Genomic DNA, 27,125 nt, shown 5'->3' on the forward strand with positions numbered 1-27,125 from the left:
ACACACAACACAAATCCTCTAATTACAATGTCCTGGAGACCAGCACAATTTATCTTTTTAAAGCACCAAAAGACAATCCTGCATTTGCTCATTATGAACTCTGAACACATTGACAAAGCCAATAGATTTTGCATAGCCGAAACCTATTGGCTTTGCCAATGCTTGTTTCTCTTTTTAATCTACATTGCTGCTGAGCATTTTATCTTTTGACGCTTTACCTTCACCACCAACACCCTTGATCACAAGTTCATTCCCACCTTTCCCTTTAGATGTTTTTTGCCTAACTCCTTTCTGAGTTATGCATTTATCCCGTTTCTCCCAAAAGTTTGTATTTGATTTCATAGAAAAATAAATTCATAAAACACCAGTTCTGAGAAACCATTTCACATAAACTGTGCAATAAAAACTTTCATGATGAAGGATATTCACCATTTGATAAAAACTGTGTCCAAGAAGCCTGGCTTCTCCAATGTTTGCCCAGGTTGAGTCTAGGTCTGGGTGAAATTTTAATTGCACCAGAGTAATCATAGTAAGTTCAGTAATTACACATTACTCTTGTGATGTGAAAGTACAGAATTTGCGCAAACATGCCAGCTTGATTAATTAGGAGTAAATTGGGACAAAAATCCTACCGCGGGAGCACAGCAGCAGTAACGAAGTAAAAGAGAGCGAGCAGCTGCCTGCTACTGCTGTTCGTGTCCTGTAGCGTTTAGTGCCAAATGCATCTTCTTGCCCACTGTGAGCTGAAAGGTTCATTTTGCACTATGAAAATAACACTATATTGTGAACTATGCCAGTTACGCCCAGCCCTAGCTGATTCCTTGCTCCTACATGGCCTGAAAGGTGGTGACGAAGGAGGCGGTTCGCTTCCACATAATCTTAGGTTGTCTAGTCACATCCATTTTCATGAATCTGCTGAGGTGTGGCAGGTTAGTGATTGGAAGGTAGCTTGCCAAGATCTTCTGATCTGAGATGGCTTTTTTCAGAAATGGGGTAACAAAAACATGTTTAGCTTATTTGTCAAGACAGTGGATTGGAGCATAGGTGGAGGCATAGTTAAGTGGTGAGGAGGTGCTGGGTTTTTGGAACGGAAGTTACACATCTAATGATTGTATCCTAAAAACACTCCAGTAGGTTTTCGCAGGGTTGACTGGTTGCACGGGGATTCGTCTTTAAGGTGTCTTACTTGGATATCTCTTGCAAGAAATGGAAGAGTTCCCTCATTTCATTGAATACCTATTCGATCTGCTTAGCAATGTATTCATTTTGACTTTCCTAATGTTTTTCTCAATTCCTTCCTAGTAGCCTCTTCTGTGTCTTTGCAGACGATTTCATCTTATATGAACAAGAGTTAGCATGGTTTGTGATGCATGTAACCAGCTCCCCATTGCATAATTTGTTTGTCACTGGTCATTTCTTTCCTGTGTGGTTTGCACTGATCTTTTTGCTCTTCACCCCTTTCCTTCCAGCGGTTTGTCACAGACTGTCTTGTCACAAATTTTACAAAACTCCTGCTCCCAAAACACAAATTCTCTCTATCCACTGCTTTCTTTCTTCCTACCCTCACCCATCACCTTCCTTTCTCTCTCTTTGTTGTTTTTGGAGGGGCATCCCCTAACCACTCTTTTTCGATCTTTTTTTAAATGATTTTTCTCCATCTCCAAAGCTCCTACCTTTTCACTTTTGTTTTGAAGGGCCTCCTTCGTGCTATTGTTCTTCTGCTTAACTATTTCCATTGCCTCCATCTCTCTGCCTTTGTCTCCTTACCCGATTTGTACTGCTCTGATACTAACCTATTTTTCTATATGGGATTCGTTATCCGAGCCACAGTTTTTTTTATTTTAAAAGAGGGCTGTTTTTAGTTCATTCATATTTCTTTTTATTATTTCTTCTTGAGGGCACATATGTTCTATTATTTTAGACTACTGCATATTTCTATTAATTTGCTTTCCCACTAAAATGGGTTTTGGTTATTTGAGTTCTTGCACCTGGGTTTCTGTCATTTGTTTTTCAATAATTTACATATTTCATTTGCACTACATTATTTGTTACTAACCAGTGTCCTCGTGTTGTTTTTGCCCCAAAACCTTCAGTATGCCCTTTGCTCCCCTGCTGCCTCCACTGCCTGCTGCCTCTCTAATCCCTACTTTCAACAATTGGTCTCTGTCATACTCTCTGCCTGTTTCATAGTTTCCCAATTGTTCCATTCTTCTTCTGCTGCTCGTCACAAGGCATCTGACACATGCCTGTCCGCTTCTCACAATCCTCCAGATTTTCCATAGGCACTTTTTGTCGCCACTTCTAATCAACCCAAGTCCTTTGTTCTTTTTGGCTTTCCTCCACATATTCAAGGTCCACCCTTCCATGTCCACCACACCCCTGGATGCAGATCCGCTGCTTTGCCTCATCCTTTCTTCCTTCTTGATCCCACACTCATCTTCACTCACTGAGCTCTCAATTCCCTAAGAACCTCCACGAGCCCCTTACCAATTTATAGTACATGGTTTTGTTTATGGATTCTCATCCACCCTTCACTTTTTGATCCTTGCATTTGTCCTGGCTGCCTTATGCAGCTCTGATGTACTGCACAGCCATATGTAACCACCACTAACCCTCAACATATTCCAGCCCTACCTAACCACCACCTTTTTGTATACTGATTGTCCTCTTTGTCCATCTTACCTTCACGTTTGGGTGGGTTTAGGAAGCTGTAAAGCTCTTTTCTAACCTAAACGTCTGCCCTTTTCAACTTTCTAATGCAAGCAGTTTTGTGATTAGCATGATAAAGAAGCAATGAGAGACTAACACAAGTCTTTATACAGTCAGTGCCCTGTGGCACCTGGTCATGGTGTGACCTCTGACGGATCAAGACAAGCAATAGTAATGAGTTGCAGTGTGGAAGATGTTCTTGTAAGGCCATGCTTGAGACCATACTGACATAGGCGGTATGTCAGACCTGGATAAGTGTCCTTGTGGAGCACAGCGACTTACTTGTTACAAGTCACAAGTGAGCTGGAGGGAGGTTTCTTATGGACGAATACCCTCTCCTCTATGCCTCTGAATTAGGGACCAACCCACAAAGATGATGCGTGATGAGCATTAACCGGCCAGTCTGGCAGCAGTGTAATGGAGGTTGTGCAGCACCTGTTATGTACATCTGTTGTAGAGATGAAAAGAGACACACACACTTCAGAATGCTGTATTCCAAATGTATGTTCTTCAGTTTTTTATTTGTGGCACAGAGAGCAAAACAGAACCTTAGCTTCTTATAGATAGAGATGCTGACTTGGGCAGCACCTACAGAATCTAGCTACACACTGACGGCATCACCGCAGAGCATAGATATGCTGTACTCGGATGGACGCATTGCAGACAAAGCTCTCTTTAGACTCTCACCATAGTCAGATCGACCATGCGTGACTGTCTCTGCTACAAGTGACTTGTGTCCCCATATACTCCAACATGCCTATTTCTATTGTGCTGTATTCTAGACTGTCTCTGCTTCACTCCATCTCATTGACCAATCCATGCCTGGTATTTCTACCTCATCCATATGTTATCCACCAAGCATTATCATGCCTGTCTCTGTTGCACTCCATTGTTTCAAGCTCCACTATACTGTCTTTCCCTGCTGCACTCCACTCTCCCACGTGGTGCCATTCTATTCCATGGTCACTCTTCACAGACTCCCTAGAGCTGGATACTTAGTTGTACTCCTGAACTCTGTCCTGGCAGGCAGCATGGTATCTGACTGTGGCGCCAAACACATCCTCAATGCTAAATGATGGCTGACTTTCTCTGCTGCAGTTGGTGGACCCAGTGGCCCAGTCCTAGCATTACTGGCATCCCACCTGCTTCTCTTTCTACTTTCCTACATGTTCCATCTGACTAGTCTCCAATTTTCACGAGTGCCCCTTTTGCACTCCGCACTCTAACTCATTGATGCATGCATAACAGATTGCTTTCACCTTAATACATATTTTATCCTCCCAGGAATCACCATGCCGGGCTCTCTTCTGAACTCCATTGTTGCAGGCTCCTTTGCGCTGCCGGTCTCGACTGCATTTCTTCTACTCTAGTACTACCATGTCTGACCACCGCTGCTACATTCCATGTTCACTCTTTAAAGGATTTCTGGATCTGGGCCAGCTGTACTCCTGTGCTCGGTCCTGGAAAGTTCCACCCTGACTAACACTAACCACTACATTTCATCATTTGGTACAATGCAGACCATCCTTCATTGGCACAGAACCCAGCACTACCGATGGTCTCTAAACTGCCACTGCTCGCTCTCATCTTTCTCTGACATTCAGTGATGGGAGAGACCTAGTAAAGGAGACAGAGACAGAGAATGAAGCAGGTAGTCTTGGCAAAGACTTGTTTGGCTAATGGTAGTTTGTGTAGTTGGAAGAGCTTGTGCTGGACAGTAGGACAAGAGCCTAGAAGAGAGTCATAGAAGTCGCAGTAAGTGACTACATGTTGCTGTGTGGGTGGTATGGAAAAAGATACACAGTATTATTTGACCAGGTGACATACAGTGGTGGAAAGTAGCATACATTGGAGATGAATAAGTAGCGTTAGTTGCCTCCTTGGAATTAAACTACTTCAATGAGCCATGGTCTGTTTGTTCCACAAACAGACTACCATGAAATGAGCTGTGTTCTCATCAGGGATAAATCCACTGACAAACACGTAACTTCACAGTCGGGACTGAAGTTACTTTCTCAACTCATGTTGGTCCTGCTGGAGCTTTGGCACTTTGGACAATGTCATTGAAAATTTCCATGTCCCAGTGCAGAATGGGCAAAGTTATTTTTTCAGAGATGCTGGGAGACTTGACCAGGATGAAGCTAAAATTCAGTCTGTTTCTGTGGAAAAGCTGGTTGGATACTTTTTCCCACAGATCTCCCTGAAGCTCTTGTGGAAAAGTTTTTCAAAGTTTTCAAACTTTCTTCTGATACCCAAATGACCACCTACGTACACTACTAAAGACCCTAGGACCTCAGGAGAGGTCACTGCACTTTGAGACTCTCAGGATGTCAGGCAGATGCCAAAAGAAGGGTCCAATCCAGGTCAATTTGCCACGGGTCAGCTGAGTACTTCTAGGAAATGACTTGCAGCTTGTTGTGTCCCTGTATCCCGACAAGAGGTCAGTCAATTGACCCTTAGTGTACACTTCTTTGTCTTGGATACAAGAGGGAGCAGGCCCAGTACTACAGGGCTCCTTTCAGGTCACAGACAGCATATGTAGACCTCTACTGCTTTTCCACAGGTCCATAAAGTGTTGTGAGGAGTGTTCCTCAGTGTGCCACATTTCAGCTAGTGGGTGGGGGTAAATCCTTTTCACTTTCTAGTGCCATGAGTGTACTTATGTACCATATACTAAGGTATTTTAGGAAAGTTAAATGAGCTACTCAGACTTTAAGCCAATTCGGACATGTTTTAATGGTGTGAGCACATACACTGGGGACTGGATAGCAGTATCCCAGTGTTAGAGTTCATGATTACCAGCAGGTGGGTTGCAAATAAATTCTGAAATGGATGTGAACACCCAAAAAAGGGGACTCTTTGCAATATCGCCTCATTAAAAAAAATAAACACAAATTGTCCAAATTTGCCACAGGTCACCTACCTAATTTAGAAGGAACAGCCCGTATGCATCACACCTCGGTGAAGCCACTGCACCCTAAAAGGCTATAAATGCTGTTACTAGCCAGGAACTGGGTAAAGAGTTTAACAAGGGCTTTCCCCATGACACTTAGGGAGGGGGGCATGGACCAATTGGGCTTCCTCCTTCGTAGGGCAAACCTGATCCCAAAGGAGACCTTGAGCTACAGTTTGAAGGTCCCTTGGAACCAAGATCCTCTGAACTTATGAACAGGGATTTGATATTTTTGTAAAAGGGATGTTAATTCATTACTTTCTTCTAAAATGCAGGGGAATCTCAGGACAAAGGAACAATGATTAGGCTTGTGATTTTACTGTAGGCTATGGGCTGCACAGATAAATGTAGACACCCTTATAGCCCTCCTTCCTCTTGGCTGCCTGCAGTTTCTTCTCTATGTTCCTACTGTTACTGAACAGTAGCTCGGGTGGGGTTATTCTCAGTAGGCACTTTGGATACATGCTTAAGGGTGCCAGCTTGCTAAAAGCTCACAAAGACCAGCGTTGCATTACTGTGACAGTCACACCTCTGTTCAGTAATGGCAATCAGTGTGACAGTGGATTAGCCCGGGAAGCTGGTGTGATTTTTTTTTTTCCAGCAGGCTCTGTGGGGGCAGATTGTTAGCTGAGTGAGCTGGCACTAATAGCTTTCGCCTAGGATTCCTGGAAGGTTTATTCTGGCTCTTGCACCATGTTTTCTGTAATACAATCTCAAGCCACATCATGACTAACCCTGTCATACATTGTACATTATACTGTATCAGAATGTATCTTGCACCCTAATATCTTCCTGCTTAATTCCTGCAGCATTTGTCACCTTTGTGCTTGAAAGTTACTCATTTTAAACCATTTTAGACAGTGGTTCTATCCTGGACATTTTTGCTTTAACCTAACTCATTCTGTCCTTTTTTACCTCAATGTGGTGGGGACACGGCCGAGGGTGTTCCATGATTTCAAGGTCCATCGGCAGAGCCTTCTGCACAGGAGATGCTCCCAGAGTCCACTTTTACCCACAGTAAAGTGGGTTACCGTCCCCAAATAGTTTATGGGAAGAAAGATTGGTAACTGAGATTCTTTTCCATTTTATCTTGGGAATGTAATGCTCCCCATTTAGAATACACTAGCAGAGCCCTGTTGACCATTGAAAGGTCAAGGGAATCTTCATTTAGTCTTACACAGGCATCATTTCTGCTGGAGAAGAAAGGCTGACCAAAACTAGTTTTTTCTGCTTTGGCTGTCCTGCAAGAACATGTCATTCATTGAGCTACACCATTCAGAAAATGTGTGAACCATCTCTCTCCCAGAGCAGGGTTTTTTAATATATTTTGGTCACAGAAAATAAACTGGGCTCTCATGAGTGTTATTTATCACTGCGGGTACCAGGGATAGTAAGGACAAACAAGAGATAGAAGCTGCTAGTCAACGTCATAACCACTGACACAGTACCTACAGATAAAGGTCTCACACACAGCATATCTGCCTTCCATGTCCCATCTAGACTGAGTGCCCTTCTTGCCCAGCCTGCCCAACTCACCTTGGATGCTGCTGTGCTCCAGGTTACACCATTCTACCAACATACCTGAATATATCTTTCTTCCTCCCTCTAACCTCCCGACCAATACCCCAATCTACCTTCATATTAACTTTGATATTTACCCCGAATTGATATTTATCTTGCAATCTGCAGACCTCCCTGGACTCCTTATTTCCAGGTATCTGACTTGGAGTCTGTGGTCTACCAAATTATCTCAAACAATTGACTGGAAATAAAATTAGCCTTCAAAAATGTGCTAACCAGCTCCACTGTGCAGGAGGTAATGTTTAGAATGTGTCACTGGGGGTTTTCATTGCGAGGTTATGGCCTAAAACCCACTGGGAAAATATCAAAGTGGCAAAGTAGCCATTTCCCGCCCTGTAGCATACTCGTTCCTGAACCTCTCCCTTTCTCTCTCTCATGATGGCTGCAGACCACCTTTTCCCATTTCTCATCATGGCTAAATGCTTCCCTTTTGGTATTCATCCACATCTTACTGGCTTGTCATACCTGAACGTCTGTCTTATAATGTCCTCTTCCTGTTTGAGTGAACTGTAACCACATTGTGTGTTGCAGCCTCGTGCTTGGAGATATCCCCCATGCAGCTTTCCTTTCATGAGGTCTGAAGTAGATTGCTGGATGTTATAGGTAGGAAATAGCATTCAAAAACATAGAAATTCACTTAAAAACCAAAGGTTACAGATAAGTTATAGTTAGGTTCACTAATGCCCTAAGGTAACAATTACTCGTGCTCCCACTAGGCACAGTTTTCTCCTCAATAATTTTACTGCAAATGTTACATTGATATTATCTATGATGTTATCAAAGATGTCATTAATGATGTAATATGTGGGGTAATCAGCAGTGCATAGCAATGGCGCGAGTTATAGTTACCTTTGGGCACAAGGTATAGTTACTTGAGATAATCATAACTGCAATTTTAATTACTTTACGTTGATCCAGCCCCATCCGCTGCTTGCAGTCCAACGCCCTATAATCACCAAACCCCGCGCCATGTACGGCCTCCTTCCCATGATTTAGTAACACCCCAGGGAGGAGGTGGTCTCCAGGACTCTAAAGAGCCCTAGGTGGGGGGCCCAGTGTGCCCCTCCCTTTTTTTTTAATACCCCCATGCCCTGGGACCTGGCCCACCCAGGGGGAGCTATACTGAAAACAAGCAATGGAGAATGTACTTGATTTTTGTTTAATTTTTTTGCTGCAGATTTGTGAATCTGCCACAATTTTGCAACAAAACTTTAAAAAAATGCTTTTTTGTCCTGGTGGAGATCCCAGTGGAACACCAGCACTAAGGCTACCCTGTCCCCTTTTCTTTATCTTTTTTTTTTTTGTTTGGGACTCGGCTGAGTCGAAGTCCCAAAATGGTTACCAACACTTCCTGGTTGAAGTGTTGGTAGCCAATCAGATCTCTGCACGAGATTGGGAGGATGTGCAAAGTGTTCACGCCTCCAGATATACAGAAAGGTTGCTTTCTGGACCAAGAACTACCTTTCTGCTAAATTTGGTGTAATTCCACCCAGCAGTTCGGGCAGTAGTCGTATTCAAAATCCCTACGGGAATTAACATGGGAAGTGCACTTTTATTGCCCCCCCCACACCTATTTCTCGGCTCCCACTTGGCGAATCACTCTGAAACTGAAACTTACCATGCGCAATAAAACACAGCAGGGCACTTTTTTTTTGAAAATTTCATGAAGACTCCGCAACGGCGTCAAAGTTATAGGCAAGTCAAGTCAAAAAATGTTTTTCTTTTCCCATGGAAACTAGGTCCTAACTATATATATATATATATATATATATATATATATATATATATATATATATATTACCCTGTTTTTCGTGACCGTCAGGATGAACATTGTGTTTAGTGTCCACAACGCCTACAAGAGGAGACTAGTGGCTCGGCTAGCTTCACACTGTGATGGATAGGCGGACTGAGTACTAATTCTAGGAGGAATAGTAACTACAGATTACCCAATCAGTTTTGCTTACATTTTTTCATTTTGAGTAGTGTCTCCTTTCTTAAAAATAGACGAAAGTGGAAGCCTATTGGTTGGTATTTATGTCAGCCAAGTCACCTGGTTGCTTTTTTCATGCATCAAAATTAACATCTCTGACTTGCCTTTTGCGTGGCCATCTTTTTCACATAATTTATTCAAAATATTAAATATTAATTAAGTGCCGTGTACTTCGCGTTTATACAAGTGAAATCACACTGTGAATTTCCATTTGCTTTCTGCTTTATTTAAATGCGGTTAATTTGAATAGTGGCAAAGAGAAAGATTTAATTATGTCCCAGGCTTCTCATTTAGCTTAATCTTACATTTGTAGTTGAAATTGCTCACACGTAGTGGGCATATTTATTTCTCTCCACAGCCTGTATAGTGTTACACTGCGGCCATAGCAGCTGCCTGAGAAAATTATCCTGACGCAAGACAATTGCATATCTACCACATTTTCCCACTGCTCAAGTTAAACCATTTTTTCAAGTACACATAAACATGAGAAGTGTTGCTGTTTAAAGACCATAAGGAACTTTTTCCAGGGATTTAATACTTTAGAACCATACATCCAGTATCGGGAAATGATGAAAACACACCTCCTTTCGCATCCATCTGAACCTAGTCTCTGAACTCATAATACAACAGTGTACCAATTCCAACAAAATGAAACTTGAAAACATTGCATGCCATCATCACTTTTCTGACATACCTCATAGTCAGTGAAAATTTAAACTCAAAATCTGTATATTGTTAACAGCTCATTCTATTTGTTTGTACACCCTCACTCTGTTCTTTCACATAAAACAGGCTAATGGCTTACACCAAATGGCCCCATTCCGGACGTCAGAGTGCCCCAACTGTACATCCGACCCTGCTGAGTTTATTCATTTGGCCTTGGCCCGCCCCTCCCGTTTAATTTGCGCATTTTGGTCCAAAGTTGATATATATATATATATATATATGAAATACCCAGGCACCAGTCCACGTTAAAATCCAAGCATTTAATAGCACTTCTGGGCAGCAAAACAGAAAATCCTGACGCGTTTTGGCAACAACATGCCTTGTTCACAAGTAAGTAAGAGCAGGTGTGATTAAGCCAGTGCTTTTTGAATACACAGTCATGTGACTTTAAATCTCCAAACTCCAATTCTCATAATGCACACTTCCAGATTAATAACATCCTGAACTGGAGCGCTTAATCTACATATATCTGCAATAGCGTCACAGGCGCTACAGTTCCAATGGAAATGTTCTTCTGCGCATTTGGTATCCATTACTTGATTGTCCACTTGCTTTTACAATTGCTGCCCAGCATGATAACAGTAATTACTGTACAAGGAGTACGTGAAAAGTAAGAGGAGAGGCAAACTGCCTCCCTCCTATCCTTTGCTCACCTCCATTACATCATATTACTGGATAAACGCCTTGTTTTACTCATACCTGCTCTTACTTACCTGTGAACAAGGCATGTTTGCCGAAACGCATCAGGATTTTCTGTCTTGCTGCCCATAAGTGCTATTAAATGCTCGGATTTTAACATGGACTGGTGCCTGGATATTTCGTGTTTGGGAGATATTTTCTGTGGGATGCTTCGCCCCACTAACCCAGGCCGCCCCGCAGGGTCTGTGGCCCTCATACGGAGCAGGAGGTGACAATGATATATATATCATTGTTATATGTATATCTGTATTTATATACATATATATTGATATATAGCTATAGATATATTAACTTAAAATAACAAAGGTTACAGGGACATTATAGTTAGGCTCACATTTTAAACGTAAAAAAACAAAGAAGTTCAACAGTTATAGTTAGAGTTACCTCAAGAAACTATAACTCGTCCCTCCTATAAGCAGCCAACCTTGCACAGTGCACTGCCTTAACTCATGCACAGCAAAGGTTGCCCGCAAGACCTAGCCTGCAGCCGGACCCTGCGGCCAACCCCACTAACCACCCACCCCCAGGATGTGCACGGCCATTTGGGAGTGCACAACAGGAGTTAGCCACTGCCTTTCTGGGTGTGAGAATAGGTCTAAGAGGGTGTATCTGGGGGCTGAGGGTGGCTGTGATCGGTGTCTGTCTAGGTGTGAGAGTGAGGACATCATTGTTTTAGTGGATGCATCAGTGTGTGCGTGGATCTGTGAGTGGGTGCATGAGGGTGTCAGTGGGTCTGTGATGGGGTGTGTGAGAGTCTGAGTGGGTCTGTGAGTGGGTGAGTAAATATCTGAGTGGGGCTGTGAGTGGGTGTGTGACAGTCTGACTGGGGCTGTGTGTGGGTGCAAAAGGGTCTGAGTGGGGCTGTGAGTGGGTGCTTAAGTGTATTACTGGGTGTGTGAGTGGAAGAAAGATTGAAAGAGAGAGAGAGAAAGAGTGAGAGACGTAGATAGTTTTTTAGTTTCTGATATATGATACACCTAGAATGAGATATTTCTGGACCGAATTAAAAGAAAAAAAATGTTGTCATTTAAAAAGAGTTAGATCATTTTTCAGTATGAGCGTTAAAAATTTGTAGTATAAAAACAAAAGTCCAGCTGGACTCGAACCTTGAATGTGAAGGTCTGTGACCATCACACTGAGCTATTCAGCCCTTTATGAGTTATATGGGACCGGGGAGGAGCCCTTAAGAGATCCCTGTGGTCCATACATGCTTTTATTTTAATATTTTTTTAATGTCAATGTTAGACTTGGCATCATTGGCATGGTCTCCCCTAACCTTTTGCCTCTACTTCCCAGGTTGTTTCTGTGTGCTGGACTCTGTTTTTGCTGTTTTTGTTTGCTATGGACAGTTTACCACTGCTGACTAGTGCTAAAGTGTAAATGTTCTCTGTCTAAAATATGTGTACATTGGCTTATCCATGATTGGCATATTTGATTTACTAGTAAGTCCCTAGTAAAGTGCCCTAGAGGGGCCCAGAGCCTGTAAATGATACTATTGGGCCTGCAGCACTGGTTGTGCCGCCCACGTTAGTAACCCTGTAAACATGATTCAGACCTGCCACTGCAGTGACTGTGTGTGCAGTTTTAAACTGCCAATTTGACTTGGCAAGTGTACCCACTTGCCAGACCTACACGTTCCCTTTTTATACATGTAAGGCACCCCTAAGGTACTCCATCGGTAGCCTCCTGGGCAGGGTGAAGTGTATCTATCTCTCTCATAGGTTAACATGGGGCTACCCTTAAATATTAATAAAGCACAGATTCCCTTTGGGAGAAGATAGGCATGTGGAGTTTGGGGTCTCTGAACTCACAATTTTAAAATACATATTTTAATGAAGTTGGTTTTTAGATTGTGTGTTTGAAAATGCCACCTTTAGAAAGTATGCATTTTCTTGCTTAAACCATTCTGTGACTCTGCTTGTTTGTGGATTCCCTGTCTGGGTCAGTTTGGCAGTTGGCCTGTTTGCACCTCTCCTCTAGACAATGACACTAAGGGAGCTAGGGTGTAGCCTGCGTATCCTGATGGGCCATTTGGGCTGAGGGGAGGGAAGGAGTGGGCACTTACACCTGAAAGCGCTGTGCCTGCCATCACACAATGCAGTCTCCAACCCCCTAGTGTGTGTCTGGGGCCTGGCCTGGGCAAGGCAGGATCTTGAAAACAACAGAGACTTCTCTTTGAAGTAGGCTTACTTGAAAGGCAGAAAGGGGTATAACAAGAGCACCCAAAACCCCTGAAAATCAGATTACTTCTGGAACCAAGAGGGACCTCTGCCAAGGAGAAGAGCTGGAAGCTGGAGGAGGAGTACTGCCCCTTTGCCTGTGACTGTGCTTTGCTGGGTTGGCCTGTGGTAGCTGCTTCTGCCTAAGAGAGGACAAAGACTGACTTTTGTGTGACTTCCCACTGGCGAAGAATCTCCAAGGCCTTGAACTGAGCTTGCCTCTTGTTCTTGAAGTCTCACAGACATCAAATACTTCTCTCTGCCTGCTCCTGGGCTTTCTGCTGAGAGTCCTATCTCAGCAGAAAGGTGCCCTAACCTGTCTCTGGGCCCTGGAAAGGTGAAGCTGGTGTAAAAGGACAGAAATCCACGCAAAGACCACTGTGCAGGGAAACCACCCACCTGCAGCTGATAAACGACGCGCTGCTCACCTCCCGGATAAAATCGACGCTCCACATGCATCACAGCTGGGAGATCGACACAACGTGGCTTTGAGAAACATCACGTAACACCCGCAGCAGCTGGCGTTAACAATGCAAGCCCCCACGGAGCGCGGTTTCCTGACACCATGCGACCAGATTTCAACGCAACATCGCTGGGCATGGAAAATCAGCGCAAAGCCTGCTGCGACCCAAGGTGCCCATCTGGATCAACGTACATCTCTCTTGTGGGAGAGAAGAAATGGCACCCGCCGACCTGACCACACGGTCTTATTTGTGAGTGAGAAATCGACACATCACTGGCCTTTCTCAACTCACACTCACCTATGCGGCTTTATTTTGACACTATCAAGGTACTTTTGTGCAATAACAGCATTTTCACTGTTTTCTAAGGATTAAGACTCTTCGGGTCTGATTACAACTTTGGCGGAGGGGGTTAATCCGTCCCAAATGCGACGGATATCCCGCCCGCTGTATTACGAGTCCATTATATCCTATGGAACTCGTAATACGGTGGGTGGGATATCCGTCACATTTGGGACGGATTAACCCCCTCCGCCAAAGTTGTAATCAGGCCCTTAATCTTTCTAAAATTCATAACTTGACTTGTATATATTGGATTTTTGTTGTTTTGATCTTGGTTTGTTTAGATAAATAGTATCTATTTTTCTAAAAATGCATTGTGTCATTTTGTAGTGTTTTCACTGAGTTACTGTGTGTGTTGGTACAAATATTTTGCACATTGCTTCTGAAGCTAAACCTGCCTGCTGGTGCCAAGCTACCAAGGGTGTAAGCAGAGGTTAACTGAGGCTGATTCTCCTTTACCCCGACTAGAGTGAGGGTCCTTGCTTGGACAGGAGGTAATCTGACTGCCAACCAAAGGCCCCATTTCTAACAGTAAAACAAGCCCTTTACTGGTTATGCCTCAAGGCCTCCCCGTGGTCCCTTTGATTCGGAAACCAAGGAGCTGCTTTAGGTAGCAGCTCTGTGGTTGCTGAAGCAAACCTTTCATCTCTGTTCCCTGCATGCATACATGCGTGCAGGAAACAGAGATGAAAGCTCCACTTTCTGACAGTGGGACCTGCTTGACAGTGTTTGCTGTGACTTGGCTCCAAGTCACAGCGAACAGTAATGTTCGGGGGGCACCCCAGGACTTAGCAGGAGTCGGTCCTGAGGAGTGGTGGTCTTCAAGGCCTTCAGTGCCTTCTCGAGGGGGGCCATGTTGCCTCCTATGTGGGCATAGCCCCGGGGAGGTGGTGGTCCTAAAGGCTAATGGTGTCCAAAACTGACCCTGTTTACATTATTTAGTAGTGCCCTGCGGAGGTGGTGATCCCCAGGGATTTGGGTGGGCGCCACACCCCCCCCATTCATATTGCATTATAGCCCCAGGGAGGTGGTGTGGTCCCTGGGGCTGTATGGGAGGCAATCTTGCCTCCTCCACGTTACAAAATATTTTTTGCCCCATGGGGTGGTAGCCGCATTGCCCTCCCACTCATATTACATTATTCACCCTGGGGAGCTGGTTGTCCCTGGGGCTGTCGGGGGCGAGGCGCCCCCCCATTAAAAAGAAAAGAGCGCACCCGGGACCTTGCCCAACTGGGGGCTTTTTAATAACAATCGCGGGAGCCCACACTTGGTATTTTTTTTTTTTTTACCATGGATTTAGGACCCACTCATGAATTAGCAGTAAAAAGTTTTTAAAAATAGCTTTTTAGCCATGGGTTGTCCATTTGGGACCCCGGCGCCAAAGCTAAAGGGTCAGGGTGTTCATACCCTGACCTCTTTTGCATTTTTTATTATTTTGTTTCTGCTTATTGAAGTGTTGGATGTCAATCAGGAGGGGTCACGAATCATTGGTGTCCCTAGATATACAAATTTGGATTTCCTTACATTTTTCCAAAACTACTGAACAGATTTACACCAAATAACAAAAAGGGCTCTTTCTCGACCAAGAGCTAGCTTTCTGCCACATTTGGTGTAATTCCATCCAGTGGATTTTGCATTATCGCTTTTCTATTTTTCCTGTGGGAATTAACATTGAAAACACTTTAAATTTCACCCCCCCTTTATTTTGGGCCCCGCTTGAACCTTTCCAAACAGCAGCTCACATGACAGTAGAATTTTTGGGGAAAATTTAGTGAAGATTCATCAATCTGCACCAAAGATATAGGTAAGCAAAAACAGCTTTTTTCCATAGAAAGTAGGTCCTAACTATAATTACCTACTGGTATATGTATGTATACGTCAATAGGTAGTTGTAGTTAGGACCATGTTTCCATAGAAAAAGCATTTTTTGACTTCACATAATTGTCCCATAAAAGTGTGCCTGTGATTCTTTTTGCATAGGGAAAGTTTTGGTGTGATCCGTCAAGTGGGGGCTGATGAAAGGAGGGGGTAAAAAAATTTACTTTTTGCATGTTAATTATCACAGGACCTTTAGACACGACTACAGCCCGAACTGCACAATAGAATTACACCAAATTTGGTAGAATGCTAGCTTTCGGTACTGAGATTGTGCTTTCGCTTATTTGGTGTAAATCCATCCGGTAGTTTTGTATTAAAGGGAAAATAAGTTTGTAAATCTCTGGCTGCGAATACATTGCAAATATTTACAACTTTTTATGAAAATGCACACAAATCGAAGCTATGTAATTGGCTGGCCACAACCTGACTAGAAAGTTGCATCTGCCATTCTGTGTTATCGGAGAGGGTCCCCAGGGCTGAAAATAGAAATGATAAGTGGAATAATGGGTCAGGGTGGAGGTATCCTGACCCCAGGGGTCTGATATAGGGCTGTTTTTAGGATCAAATTATGGATTTAAAATGATATTTCTCATCATGTGCAACATCTTCAAATATCCTCAAATATCCATGAATAGTCAAAGATGTTTGAGAATATTCGAGAATATGAAAAACAACATTCACCAATTAATTCATACACTAATTCATTAATTCATACATGTACTCAGAGACTTGTGTGCCCACTCACACAATTATGTAGACAGTCCTGCACCCACTCAAACCCACTCATATACTCACACCCACTTTCAGACCCACTCACACACTCACACACCCACTCACAGATCCACTAACAGATACAGGCCCTGTGGCCAACCCATACTGCGCATGGCAAAAGGCTGTGCGCAACACAGGGTTGGGTGGTTATAATGGCTTGGCTGCAGGGTCTGGCCATGGCTGAAGGCCATGCACAGCGGTGGTTGGATTAACGTATAGTAATCAAAATTATTTTATGTTAAAAAAACATAGAAATTCAATGAAAAAACAAAGGTTACAGGGATGTCATAGTTCGGTTCTGAATTTACTTATACAAAGCCACAGAAATTCAGCAGTTATAGTTAGAGGTATTTCAAGAAACAATAACTCGCTCCCTAAAGTAACTATAACTTGTGCTTTTGTCATGCACAGCTAATTACTCCAAATATAATATCATTGATGATATCTTCTATGGCATCTTTGATATTATCACTGCAAAATTTGCAAGAAAGGTAATGATAAGAAAACTGTGCATGGTAAGGGCACCAGTTATAGTTACATATATATATTAAAATCTATCAACCCATGAGTGCTCCATCTTGTTGCGTTTATTGATATTACGTGAGACCTATCCTCATGCTGTGGAGGCATCTGCTGGATGTTCGGCACCTCTGGTGGGTCTGTGTAAATATATATATAAATATACATTTTTATATATATATATATATACAGTATATATATATACATATAACTCCGCACTGGCTCCTCGTCACCCGTGACACACTGTCGACTCCACCAACGATATGGTAAAAGCAGTAGTACAGAAAATAATATTATTTATTCACATGAAGTTGCTTGCAAAATTAAGACATGTATACGGCCGACACGTTTCGACTTTATCCCTTCGACTGGGCCTCATAGGCATTGGTAACAGACTATTCTTTGTAACTTGATTTCCAGTAGCCCAACCCCTAGACTGCTACACCCAAAGAGACCTTTAATCCAAAGTGGCCCATCTCTTCCTCCATTTTTCCACATTCGTACTTGTCGTTGTCATTATCATTATAGGCAAAGTAGAAGATTCACATTGACATACTTTGTTTCACAAGAACAAATTCTGTCTATATGGCTATATACAGACAATACAACAATATACTCGGTCAAGACAATTTGTGCAGATCTCTATTACACATATCAACATAATTAGTCCAAGAACATTACAAGAATACATTTAAACGATGTGCAAAAAGTTCCTAAGGGGGAAGTGTGCAAAAGAAGAGAACACATAAAAAGTGCACACCAGTATACTTGTTACATCATCATAATTAGTCCCAGATCATCCTAAATATACAAAATAGGTGCTGGCATGTGTGGGCTAATATTGAAAAAAAGAGTATAAAACACACAAAGATTTTAGCCATTAAAAATGCATATCGATGTTATTGACCTGGAGGTTAAAAACACAAAATCAATATATTTACACCACAAGTAAACATCAATGTAAGCAAAACCAGATAGTGCAATTTTCAGTAGGAATATCATCCCTATAGACACAAGAATCTCAAGTATATGTCAGGATATGTGCAAAATCAGCATACAATGTAAAGTGCTTAGCAAGACACAGGAGTCTCAGGTAAATGTAAAAAATGTGTGCAAAATCTGCATAACAGTTTTAAGTGCATAACAGAACACCCACAAGAATCTCAAATATATGTAAAAATATGTGCAAGATCTGCATAGTAAATAAAAGTGTGTAGCAGGGTCATAAATGGATATGTAGCTCAGCATCAGTATTATGGCCCCTTGGAACCTCCCTACCCAGCATTAAGATCATACGAGATTCCTCTCCTCTTAATTATTTTTCTCTGTTTCCGCCCCGTGGGTGAGCCCAAGCATCTCGTATACCGCCATAGCGAAAACTTGCTAAAGATCGGCACTGCTGCTGCTGAAAATGGGAGGCTTAATGGCACGTATGTGCTGTAGAATACGTAACCTCAATTTATTGATCATATTCCCAACATATCGCTTTCCACAGCCACAATTTAAAACGTAAACAACATATTCGGTATTACAAATGATTCTCTCCCTAATCAAGACTTCACGGCCCTCATACATATAAAAGTCTTCTGATTACCACCATATAAGCAGGCCTTACACTAATTACATATAATAAAGCATTTGGTGTTTAGTTGCAGCCAACCTACGCTTACCACTGGGGCCAAGTAACTGCGAGTTAATATATCACCGATGGACATAGTGCTTTTAGAGGTAATACATGGGTCCATTTGACTAATGTCTTTGAGTTGCTCGTCCTTGCTGAGTACATGCCAATTTCTTTGTATTACAGTTCTTATTTCAGAATCTGCCTCACTATATTGTAAAAACAAACACTTCACATTATCCTGCTCACTTTCAAAGCTTTCCTTTTGCTGATAAAGCACCTGATCTCTTTGCTTTTCCATAACCCTGTGTCTTGTATCAACCAAAACATTTATTGGATAGCACCTCATCCGAAACCTGACCATCATTTTTTCAATCTCATTTTCAAACTCCTCATCTGTGGAGCAGATTCTCCTTGCCCTTAACATTTGGCTATGTGGAACACTCTACGTCAACACTTTCAGGTTCCCACTATTAGCATGCAATAATGAGTTTGTTGCAGTAGGTTTTCTATGAACTCTAGTGTTAACCCTTCTATCTAATACATTAACCTCAATATCTAAGAAACTGCAATAAGATTTACTCCAAGTTCTAATGAACCGGATGTTATAGTTGTTACAATTCAATTGCTCAATAAAGTTCATAAGTTTCACCTCACTTCCTTCCCACAGCACAAACAGATTGTCCATAAATCTTGTCCACAATGCCACCTTTTCCATACATTGACCATTGGCCTCCCCCAGGCCATCTCTTTCTCCCACCACCCCATGAATACATTGGCACAGGCGAGGGCGAAGGAGGTGCCCATGGCTATCCCCTGTTGCTGCAGGTAATACTTGTTGTAAAAAATAAACCCTTTATGTGTGAGGCAATATATAAGCATATCAATTATCATCTTCATGTGCTCCAACTGTTCTATAGGTCTATCCCTGACAAAATACTTGCATGCCTTTACCCCAGGCTCATGGTGTATCGATGTATATAAAGATTCAACATCTAATGTCACCATGATATATTCATTCTTCCATGGGATCTTATCCAGCTTCCGTAGAAAGTCTTTTAAGTAGGAGGGTAGTCTGGATACATAATGCTGAAGATGTAAATCCAGATACTGTAATGTATTTTCCAGCAAAGACCCAACAGAACTCACAATAGGTCTATCTACCAGTTAGCACATCTACATTCTTGTGGACTTTGGGGAAAAATAAATACTGGACGTCCTTGCATGCTTCTCTTTTAAATATTGGTACTCATCCCATTCCAGGAGGTCATGTTCATACCATTGTTTGAATTTAAGGTGATATTCCATTTCTTTAAATGTATATATAGTCAACATTCCCTACTCAAAGGGAAAATTAGTGGCCAAGCCTCTTGTGCTTGCCTGGCCTAGGGTATTGAAGGATTAAAGGCCATGCTCCCAGGCTGCGCAACTAGTTGTGAGATGTTACATTTTGTAATGAACAGGCCGAAGCTTATGCACCATTGCAGGCCCCAATGGTGAGACCAGGAGATATTTGTGGTCCACATCAGGAGTATCTGTTGCATCTGAACAATGTTTGAGTACGGGCCTCATATTCCACCTTGGCCACTCCTCCTGTGGCTGAGCAGGGTCCTGGAGCATGATATGAGTCTTTATTTTTATCTGAACATTATTTGAGTACGAGCCTCATATTCCACTTTGGGCACTCCTCCTGTGGCTGAGCAGGGACCTGGAGCATGATATGAGTCTTTATTTTTATCTGAAATGATTTGTTGAGCTGATCTTTTTGCGGGTGCAGGACCTTGAACTGTGGTAGACTATGACTAGAATTCTATTGTCCACTATCCAATATTCCCCCATTATCAGTTATCATGTTGCAGAGCGGCCCATGTGTATACATATACATTATTCAGTTTTTTCGGTTTTTAGCCATGTCAGCACTACGTGATGTCACAATATTTTTATTAAAAGATTATAAAACAAAACATGCTAATGCCTCTTTGGAGCAGCAGTGCGATAGAAAAATAGTAACTCAGATAAATAAATAGTACTGCATTTTTTTATTTTCGGATATGCAGCCAACAGTCATGTCTTACTTTTAGCTCCTGGCCTTCCTTGCCTGTGATTAACAATTTTGGGAATGAACAGGCATTTTCTGTAAAGGGGCCTTAACTCATTACTTCCTTCTAAGAGCAATGTTGCACTCTTCCACGCACTCAATCATTGTGCCTTTAAGACCAACCCACCTCTTCCTTCAGCAGAACCCGACTTCGCAAATAATTTTCTGACTGTTTTGAGGTTTACTGTAGTCCATTCATCACCTTCAAGAAACATTCAAAGTTCTGCCATTTTAGTACAGGGCCTATTACCAATCTTCTGCTTATGAGCATCATCCTAGAACAAGTGTTCATTGAACAGCTTTCTCGATTCATGGACCTGTTCGGAGCTTCCAAAGCCATTGACTTTGACTTATTGTTGAGTAGGTTGAAGATGGTGAAACTGCTATCAGACCCTGCAATGTTTGCGATCCGTTATAGTGATGAGAACACAATGGACCTCTTTATGAGTTACGTGTTAACTCTGTGAGGAAATACCATGGCTTGAATTAATGACTGTGAGCATAATCACCTCATGGCTTAACAGGTATCACAAGTTACCTATTAGAATCAAAATAACCTACTAGGCTTGGTACTTTTATGCACGTTTTCCATGAATCTGGTGAGTTGAACTCAGGGTTGGCCTTTGCCAGAAAATAGGCCCAGGCACCAAAATAAAGATGGTTATCATTAATGAATTAGAAAGCTAAAAAAGCGGTCCATGTTTGCAAATTAAGGCAAATTTTGCAAGGTATGGGAGACTATTTGAGCTTGCAGCTGGCAATGTTTGATTTAAAATCAGGGAAAATCCACAGTAAAAAGCAGACCATAAAATATACCCACCAACAACCCAAAAAATGGCCAACACACTAACCTGTCAGACCAACCCATCAGGGTCTGATTGCCAATAGGCAAGTCCGACCGTGGTTGATGCTCCCAATTACTATCTGCTGTAACCAGATGGTAAATAGAAGTGGAAGGAGTGTGATGCTGAGCAGGCCATGGGATGGAAAGGAAAGTTGGGACAGGATAGGTTCCTAGGCTGCTTGCGAAGAGCAATGCATGGTCTGGGTGAGGGGTGAAGTAAGGGCTGATCTTACCCTCTATGGGGCTGACTCTGAGGCCCCAGTAGTTTTACTGGCTGGAGTTTCACACCTGGTAAATTTGAGACTGTATTCCTGCACCTGGGAATACTGGGTGTGGGTAAACTAAATCACTCAGAATTGTCTGGAATGGTATTTTTATGCCCTGTCTGAACCCCACTGCACCCCACCTGTGATATTGCCCTGGCCAACTTGTAGCGAGGGCCAATGTATCAAACAAGGTAAATTTGATCTCATTGCCTTTGTCTGTGGACTGTGGATGACCAAAGGGTTCCCCACTGCTGCTTACACTTGTATTACATCACTATTCTCTTCTGTTGAAGGTAAGGGGCGCTGTTTCCTTCTCTGTCGAGTCAGCAGACTACAAGGTGACTTCTCCATTCTATAAGAATTCCTTCAGGAGATAGTGGCCAGGACACAGTGACTTTAAACTTAATGGGTCTGTTTCACAAAGGTACCTTATACTTTTAAATATGTTTACACTTTTGAGTAAGTATGCTTCATTTCAGTATTCACAAACTCCACTTTTGTAGTAACTTACATGTTTGTTGTAACTTAAACTTTTGAACTAAGTCCAGCACTACACAATGCCAATGCCACCTACTCATGGAAAATAATGGAGGTAGGGAATTACTACAAAAGTGCAGTTTGTGAATACTGGAAAGTGGAAACAATACTCAAAGATGTTAGTTACTGCAAAATTGCAGGTTGGACTCTACAAATGTCCATCCCCACCTCTTCTCTTTGATTTCTCCACTATGTATTCCAAACGAGTTTGCAACCCCACTGTTCTCTGTCTGGAACGATCCAGTTTTTATTGTTGCACATATTGCTTTACTGAATATAAACCTCATTCTTTTGCCTATATCACCTAAACAGGTGCTACTGGATCTTACCTAAAGCCCCTGCATAGATATAGCAGGTAGAGCAATTCATACCATACTTGATTACGCCAGTAACTAATCTTGGGGTTTGACAGGGTACCAAACAGCCAGACTACAGTGAGTCCAAAATGCTATTTTATTCTTAGATTCAGAAACCTAAGTCCATTTCTCATGGCATTCACCAACTACACTGGTGGATCAATATAAGTTGACATTTAAATGTTTACTTAGCGATGTCTGTGTGTGTCTTTTGGAGCTAAATTTCTCCAAATTGCACCTTCCAGATATCGATAGGAGTGTGTGCAACAAAATTGTGGGATTCAGACTTTAGAATTCCACCAAATAATTTTACTTTTGGGACAGTTTTTAAAGTGTGTCTTTTTAAAAAATAATGCTTCATCTAATTCATTTCATCCACATTTTCCACTATTTCAATGTAATTTGCAGTTTGCATCATATAGATAGTATAAACAAGTCGGGAACATGAAGATAACATGGGAGCTAGGTGACCTTCTACGAGGAGCATACAGAGAACGGGACACATCCACCCTGAATGTACAGCTCTCTTCTTCAGCTTTGATGAAGTCATCCCCCAGTTGCTTCCCAGCTGCACTCTTCTAGCTTCAACCTCAAATTCTCAGTCTCTTCTGAGACCAACAATCTACACAGCATGTGACATCACACAGCTCATGTATCCATCCAATTAAATAAGAGCTTTGTAACCTTTTCCTTCTGTCTACCCTCATTGAATCCCTACTGAAAGCCAAGGAACCCCGTCTGGGCAATTTCTACGAACTGCAAAATAATTGAAAGAAATGCAGAAACAAGTTTCCATCAAAGAAATGCACAAGTTATGAAATGTTTTATTGAATTCACAGGCAAAAAATGTGAACATCGAAATGTTAGTTTTAATGGGAAGGATGGAGCATTTCCAATTTAGATTTATTTCTGAAAGATGAAGCAGCATGCTAGATTCTAGCAAATCGCTTTCTCTTGCTCCTAGTGCATGCTGTCTTTTTGCTGGTGCATACCAATGCTCCCTCAATTGAGAAAGCTATTCGTCCATACCAAATTCAGTTTACAACCCATTTATTAGTTTGCAATTTCAATTTCCTTCATATTTACAGGGCGTTTTAAAACTTATTTTTGTAACTTTTCTTTTTAAATATAGATATTGTAGTAATCTGCTAATAGTATTATTTTTCTAAACAGACCCTCTGAGCAGGCATTGCACTTCCCCTAGGTCTATGGAACATCGGTTAAGAATCCTTGAATTCGATCATTCTCATTTTAAAGCATAAATCCACACACCTGTTGATTCAGCGTCACACAGGCAAATGAGCAGGGGCAAAGTCTCATATGGCACCTATGATGAGAGGCCTCCATCCAGCTAGGCCAGAGATAAGCACTTGGGCATTGTCCTGCATATGTACTGAGAGGTTTCAGTAGGCTAGTGTTTTGGAACAGTTGGAAGGTAGCTAGACGGAGGAACAGTACCTCGGATTATTTAGGGTAGTTTATTTACTGGATCCATCGCAATGTAATTCGTGAGTTAGGTCTTCAAATAGCAGTACTATACGACAATGTTTATGCATGATCCCGCAGCAATGCCGGGGAGCAATGAGCTCACTGGTACTATGTCCTTTTATGGAACCTAGAAAAGATGGCCTTGGAAAATATCTTGATTTCATAAACATAACTTGCATATGTGTGATTAATGCGCACACATCGTAGGACCAAATACACAATATGCATGTTGACATATTGTCCTCAGTATCTGATAGAGACATTGTTGGTAACCAGCCCCTCGAACTTTCAATATAGAGTATGAAGATGTGCTTGCACATTGGGTGAAAACACCCGCACAACCACGTGATGTGTATAGAAGGACAGGTGGGGCAAGAGGGTCTCTGAGTGATAGTTGACAGTTTTTTACATATTTAAGACTGTGCAACTGGTACTTAAATGGGATTTGCATTCATAATGGGCAATCCGTGTATGAGCGCTAAAGCTGTTATTCCAGGCTGTGGCCAGAGTCTCTCCGTGGAGACTGCGGCATAGTCTTCTTACGCCACCAGCAATTCGAAAGAGAAGTGTAGGTATGTTCCTTTGTTACAAAGCTGTTTAGTTGGATTTTCTTTAATGAATTCCTAATTCTATGCAGTGCTTAATTTGTGAATGAATGTGCGCTAGTGCCCTAAGCAGGGGCTTAGCTTCTGGGGTGTGTTTAGGGTGTTACACCCCACTAATAAATGTATTTTGTGATAAATAGTGGGGTGCAGGTGCTTTCAGTTGAGTATGGTGAGGTGTCTACCGGATTTCACCAGGACTTTTTACATAAAGATAAAAACGCCGCACACACACTATCTCCCTCTCCCTGTTTGGAAAGACTTTACAAATGTTGGTTATTTCACAAAATAATAAGCTTTCTCTCACTTAGTACGCCTACCAATCTGTATTCCTCTACCTTTCCACTGCCTCTTAAGCCCATCTTGAGTGTTTTGCTTGTCCTATAATGTATTTTAACATCACGTGCCAGCATGATTGTCGGGAAATCAACAACCACCCCCCACCCCCAAATCATAAAGACCAAGCTACCCACCTGGCCCTAAGGTCTGCTCAGAAGCCTGCTGCTGGCACAATACATGTCAGCCTGCCAAATAACAAACCTGCTAGTTTTAAATCCACCCTAAGCTTTCTCACTCTCTGCACCTTCATCCAACTCTGGCAGGTTTTTCCTTTCTCCCTTTGTGACGCTTTTCCATCTTTCTCTTCCACGGTCTTTCTGCTTTGTGTGTTTTTTTGCTTTTTTGCTATCCATAAATGTCCATTACAGAAAGGTTTTGCTGGTCCCGAAAAAGGAGTGCCGGTGGCCCCAATCGGCAACTGCCTACTCATATTAATCACTGCAATATTTGATTGAATACTTGTAGTAAAGATTGACAAGCCACACCACAGCTGAATGTCAGAACGTATGATTATTTCTTAGGTAAGCTCCATCCACTTATCTCTTTTGGCTGTCATCGTCTGGAATGTAAAATTCAATTTTATGCAGTTTTATGTGGCACAATTTCAGCCCAAGGGCACTTTACATGAGCATACATTACATTGCACAAGGTCAGATTCATTTTTTAAAGCAAAAAAAAAATTAAGTGGTTTTCCCAAAATCACATTTGTGTTGAGCCGATGCCAGAACTCAAACCTGATTCTCCTGGTCTAGAGTTGGCAGCTCTGGTCATGACGCCACAGCCTCTATTCCCGAGTGCTTCCCCAACAATCCTTTCCACATTCTAAATTCTACCCATACTAGACAGCTAACCAGAATATCATACCAGACAGCTAACCAGAACACCACACCCACCTCTTTCCAACACACTCAGAACAGAATATTTACAAAAATCAGACATGATAAATAATTGAACATCACTTCTTTCACATTCAGTACACAAGCATGCGATTGTTCTAAATCAACCACACCGTACTTCATAGTTTCCGGGTTATCATGCAACGAATGGCCTGAGAGATTTGTTTCTTTGGAAAAGAGAAATATAATTGATATTCACGTATGACCATCCTCAGACTTTACAGATTGTGAAACAATTTTACAAACTTTAATGGTGTACTAAACTTAGATCCCACTTTAAGCCAACCAGTGGTGGTACCACCGCTACATCATTCACTTTAACGCCAGTGTGGACGGGAGCCGCCAGAAGTCAAAATCGCACCCTGTCCATGCTCGTTTCTCCAGCTCCATATTGTTGCTCTCCCACTCATACTCAATCACACATTCGTCTTCAGTTTTCATCTTTAGCCAAGCAAGATAATTTACATTTTTTACTCCCCATAACACTTGAAGGACAATTTTGCCTCTAGTTACATGTGGAGTAAATATGCACACTCTCCTCTCGGGTTAATCCCTTCAGGGACGGCTCTTTCGCTATGTGGAAGGAGTGTCACCCCACTGGCTGAGCCAGAAGCAGAAAAAAAACAATAGCTTATTATTTTTTTTACTGCTTCTGGCACAGTCAGCAGTGCAGGGAGGGGCGGGGCTGGACCACGGAATGAGGAGGCGAGGGGGGGGGGGTGAACCTAAGTGCAAATGGGTGTTTGGCTGGACATCTGAGCAGGCTAAACACACATGTACACTTAGGTTTCTCCAGCCCAGCTGTGTTTTCGTTGCTGGGCTGGAGAAACTGCACAGACCTCAGGGCAGAGTCTGAGTGGCAATCACTGCCCCAGCTTCCAGTAATGATTAAGGAGGGGTCCTCAGAAGTCAAATGGTTAAGAACTACTATGTTAGTAGTTATTACTTTCCAAGCCCTGCCATTAAAGCCACAATTGAAACAATCTCTTACAGTTGTCTCTACTTGTAGATCTATTCCAGACTACCAGTAGATACAACACAACCTTTTGTTGATTTTGCAAATTACCAAATGGCAAGCATGTGCTATGTAAACAAAGCACCTCCTGACTCCTCTCAATTGAGCTGAACTGAACTATTAGCCATCTTGCAATGATATTTACCTCCCTAGTGATCCAGAAAATGTTGTTCCTCTCTTTTTGCCCTTCAGACAGCTTAGTCATACTTATAGCC

General features: G+C 42.2%; 1 protein-coding gene across 1 annotated transcript in view; it reads left to right on the forward strand.

Annotated features, from left to right (window-relative positions):
• The window catches only part of INSYN1 (inhibitory synaptic factor 1), a 317,639-nt gene that overhangs the window by 254,962 nt on the left and 35,552 nt on the right, over positions 1-27,125 (forward strand). The gene's annotated exons all lie outside the window — the stretch shown is intronic.

This window comes from Pleurodeles waltl, chromosome 3_1 (assembly GCF_031143425.1).
Source record: "Pleurodeles waltl isolate 20211129_DDA chromosome 3_1, aPleWal1.hap1.20221129, whole genome shotgun sequence".
Classification (NCBI taxonomy): Eukaryota; Metazoa; Chordata; class Amphibia; order Caudata; family Salamandridae; genus Pleurodeles; species Pleurodeles waltl.